Source organism: Tachyglossus aculeatus, chromosome 5, assembly GCF_015852505.1.
Source record: "Tachyglossus aculeatus isolate mTacAcu1 chromosome 5, mTacAcu1.pri, whole genome shotgun sequence".
Classification (NCBI taxonomy): domain Eukaryota; kingdom Metazoa; phylum Chordata; class Mammalia; order Monotremata; family Tachyglossidae; genus Tachyglossus; species Tachyglossus aculeatus.
The window spans coordinates 42,221,853-42,226,293 of record NC_052070.1 but is presented as its reverse complement, the minus strand read 5'-3'; the positions used below and the strand labels follow the sequence as shown (position 1 = coordinate 42,226,293).

At 45.0% G+C, this 4,441-nt stretch overlaps 1 non-coding gene across 1 annotated transcript; it reads right to left on the bottom strand.

The window, feature by feature from the left end:
- Positions 1-1,100: 1,100 nt before the first annotated feature.
- Positions 1,101-1,238, bottom strand: LOC119929431. The gene has a single exon (XR_005451553.1). It is a non-coding gene; the product is annotated as a small nucleolar RNA SNORA7 (small nucleolar RNA).
- Between the last annotated feature and the right edge of the window lie 3,203 nt (positions 1,239-4,441).

Sequence of the window (4,441 nt, the reverse complement as noted above, 5' to 3'; positions counted from 1 at the left end):
CTAAGTGCTGGGGTAGATTGGGAAGCAGCATGACGTAGTGGAAAGTGCAGGGACTTGGGAGTCAGAGGGCATAGGTTCTAATCCCGGCTCGGCCACTCGTCTGCTGTGTGACCTTGGACAACTCACTTCACTTCTCTGGGCCTCAGTTATCTCATTTGTAAAATAGGGATTAAGACTGTGAGCCCCATGTGGGAAAACATGATTACCTTATATCTACCCCAATGCTCAGAAAAGTGCTTGGCACATAGTAAATGCTTAACAAATACCATAATAATAATTATTATTATTATAAAAGCTAAACAGGTTGGACACAGTCCCTGTCCCATCTGGGGTTCACAGTCTTAATCCCCATTTTAAAGATGAGGTATCTGAGGCACAGAGAAGTTAAATGACTTGCCCAAGGTCACACAGCAGACATGTGGTGGAGTCAGGATTAGATCTCATGTTTTTCTGACTCCCATACCCATTCTCTATCCACACTGCTTCTCCTAAGTGGGAAAAAATTTCCTCTAGGAGGGCAGTCCATTACATGATTCCTCCAATCATCCTAGTTCTCTGGTCAGAGACAGAGGGCCCATCTCTGTTGCACTGAACTCTCCCAAGCACTAAGTACAGAGTCTATATACAGTGAGCATCCAATAAATACAATCGATTGATTGATTGAGTGGATGGACAGTGGGTTTGACACAATAATTCCATGTTCTTATTTTAAAAGCCTTAATGCCTGTTCTCCCCTCAGGCTGGATATCCTAACCCATTTCCCCCCTCTGTACTTTATTTTCATTCCTGTCTCTCCCCACTAGACTGAAAGCTCCCTGAGTTCAGCAATTAGGCCTATGGTATTGGCCTCTTCCACATGCTTATTCAAATGGTCTGTACACGGTCTTGTCTTATGCCATCAAGTCGTTTCTGACCCATAGTGACATCATGGACACATCTCTCCCAGAATGTCCCGCTCTCCATCAGCACTCATTCTGGTCGTGGATCCATAGAGTTTTCTTGGTAAAAATATGGAAGTGGTTTACACTGCCTCCTTCCATGCAGTAAACATGCCCTTGACTCTTTCCCATGCCTCTTCCGTCCAGCACAGGTGAGTTTTGACTTGTAGCAGATTACCTTCCACTCCCTAGCCACTGGCCAAGCTAGGAATGGAATGGGTATGCCTCTGCTTGACTCTCCCTCCCATAGCCGAGACCGGTAGAGTACTGGAAACTCTCCAGGTGCGACCCTGAGAGGGACTGTGCATGGCAAGCATTCAATAAATGACATTGATTGGTTGATTGCGACCCCAACCTTGGTCATTCCAAGGGCACAGCCCCTTCATCTGAGAGGGTTCTTCAAACTCCTAAAGTCCCACCTCCTCCAGAAAATCTTTTCTGGTTAATTCACAACCCTCTAGATGCATCGACCCAAAAGCCAACTTTCACACTGTATTTTATTTCCATCCCTAAGACTTATATACATATGAATATTTACTTGTACATTCAATTATTAATTCAGCTATTTCATCCTGACTTATTTGTACTATTTCCTGTTCTTATTCTTCCTCTCGCTCCCACCATTTCTAAATCACTTGTTTTTTTCTGTCACCCAGACCGTGTGCCTCGCTACTGCGGTACTCTCCCCCAAGTGCTTAGTACAGTGCCAAGCATTTAAATGGTGCTCAAGAAATGCGATTGTTGGACTGATAGGTTACCCTCCTCAGTGACTCCACCGGATTCTCGTGTATGTGCAAGAGAGAAATGTGTGCCCAGTGAATCTGTTAAACTAAAGGAGAAAATAATCCAGCAGGCTCTCTGGTTGTTAGACAGAGCCGAGAGGACTCAGGTGAGCAGCTGTTGGATTTATGATTATTCTCCAACTTTCAGATGTCTGCACAGGCCCCGGAGACTCCCAACCCTGATTCCTATTAGCATGGAGCAGTAATGTGTGTTGGCTCGGTGTGGGGATAGGGGGTCGGGGGGTGGGGGGAAGTAGAGAGGAGGGGCGGAGAATGCCTGTCAACCCTGACAGGGGTTTGAACAGATTATATTGGGTCGGTTGGGTATCTAGGTTGGCTTTGTTGCTATTTTCTTTCCACATCTGTTTGCAGAAAAGCTTAACCCAAGCAGGAGGACTGTTCTCAAAACAATATGCTCCCAATTTATTGTCTCCTGGGTCCCACCAGGCAGCTGGCATGCCACCCAGGGCAGGGGTTCTAACTTTGATCCCTGGGGAATGGTTTCCCTCTGCTTACATTATCATTGGCCCAGGAAATTGAAATCTCAGTCTGAAAGTACATTTAAAGTAGGCTTTACTTCCCTATCATCCTTCCTGTCCCACAAGCCCATAACCTGGGCATTATCCTTGGCTCCCATCTCTCTTTCAACCCACATATTCAATCTCTCACTAAATCCTGTCAGCTCAACCTTCCCAATGTGGCTGAATTCTGCCTTTTCTATCCATCCAACTGCTACCATCTTAATCCTTTCCCAACCTGATTACTGGATCAGCCTTCTAGTGACCTCCCTACCTCCAGTCTCTCCCCACTACTGTCCATACTTCATTCTGCTGCCTGGATTATTTTTCTACAATACCATTCAGTCCATGTTTCCCCACTCCTCAAGAACCTTCAGTGGTTGCCCATCCACTTGCAACTCAAACAGAAACTCCTTACCATTGGGCTAAAAACATTCAATCACCTTGCCCCCTCCTACCTCACCTCGCTGCTCTCCTACTACAACCCAGCCCAAACACTTCATTCCTCTGATGCCAACCAATTCACTGTACCTCAGTCTCATCCATCTCACCACCTACCTCTCGCCCATGTCTTGCCTCTGGCATGGAGCACTCTCATTCTTCATATCAATCAGACAGTTACTCTCCTCACCTTCAAAGCCTTCTTGAAGGCACAGCTCCTCAAAGAGGCCTTCCCTAACTAAACCCATTAGTTTAATTAAATGTTAATTGATGTTAATATGAATGTTAATAAGCAAAAGCTCCTCACCATTGGCTTCAAAGCTCTCCATCACCTTGCCCGCTCCTACCTCTCCTCCCTTCTCTCCTTCTACAGCCCGGCCCGCACACTCCGCTCCTCTGGTGCTGCTAATCTCATCACTGTGCCTCGTTCTCGCCTGTCGCGCTGTCAATCTGATCCACCTCCTCCTTCTGGACTGGAATGCCGTCCCTCCTCAAATCTGCCAAACTAGCACACTTCCCCCCTTCAAAGCCCTACTGAGAGCTCACCTCCTCCAGGAGGCCTTCCCGGACTAAGTCCCCCTTTGACTCTGCTCCTCCTTCCCTCCCCATCACCCCTTCTCTCCCTCTCTGCTCTACCTTCTTCCCCACCCCACAGCACTTGTGTATATTTGTACACATTTATTATTCTATTTATTTTATTAATGATGTGTATATATCTACAATTCTATTTATCTGCTTTGACGCTATCAATGCCTGTCCACTTCTTTTGTTTATCTATTTGTTTATCTACTTGTTTTGTCTATCTCCCCCTTCTAACAATAATAATAATAATAATAATAATATTAATAATAATAATAATAATGATAATAATAATAATAATAATAATAATGGCATTTGTTAAGTACTTACTATGTGCAGAGCCTGTTGTTGGGTAGGGATGGTCTCTATCTGTTGCCAAATTGTACTTTCCAAGCACTTAGTTCAGTGCTCTGCACACAGTAAGCAATCAAATACGATTGAATGAATGAATGAATGAATGAATTAATGTCTTTCTCTCCCTCTTGACTGTAAGCTCATTGTGGGCAGTGACTGTGTCTACCAACTCTGTTCTTTTGTACTCTCCCAAGTGCTTAATATAGTACAGTGCTTAATATTGTATAGTGCTTGATATAGTAGAGGAGCAGTGTGGCTCAGTGGAAAGAGCATGGGCTTTGGAGTCAGAAGTCATGGGTTCAAATCCAGGCTCCACTGTCAGCTGCGTGACCTTGGGCAAGTCACTTAACTTCTCTGGGCCTCAATTACCTCATCTGTAAAATGGGGATTAAGACTGTGAGCCCCCTGTGGGACATCCTGATCACCTTGTAACCTCCCCAGCATTTAGAACAGCGCTTTGCACATAGTAAGCACTTAATAAATGCCATTATTATTTTTATTACTCTGCACACAGTAAGTGCTCAATAAATATCATTGATTGATTGATCGATTGATTGATTGGGACCACTATGGAACCCCTTTTCCCATCCTGGTGGGTGTGTCTTCTGCAGACTGCCCTGCGTCCACCATGGTCTAGTGGAAAGAGCATGTGACTGACAGTCAGGAGACCCAGGTTCTAATCTCAGGTTTTATATTGGCCTGCTGTGTGGCCTGAGGGCAAGTCACTTACTGTCTCTGGGACTCAGCTTCCTCATCTATAAAATGGGGACAAGACACTTGCTCTTCCTACTTCTTAGATGCAAGCCCTATATTGAACAGACCCATATCT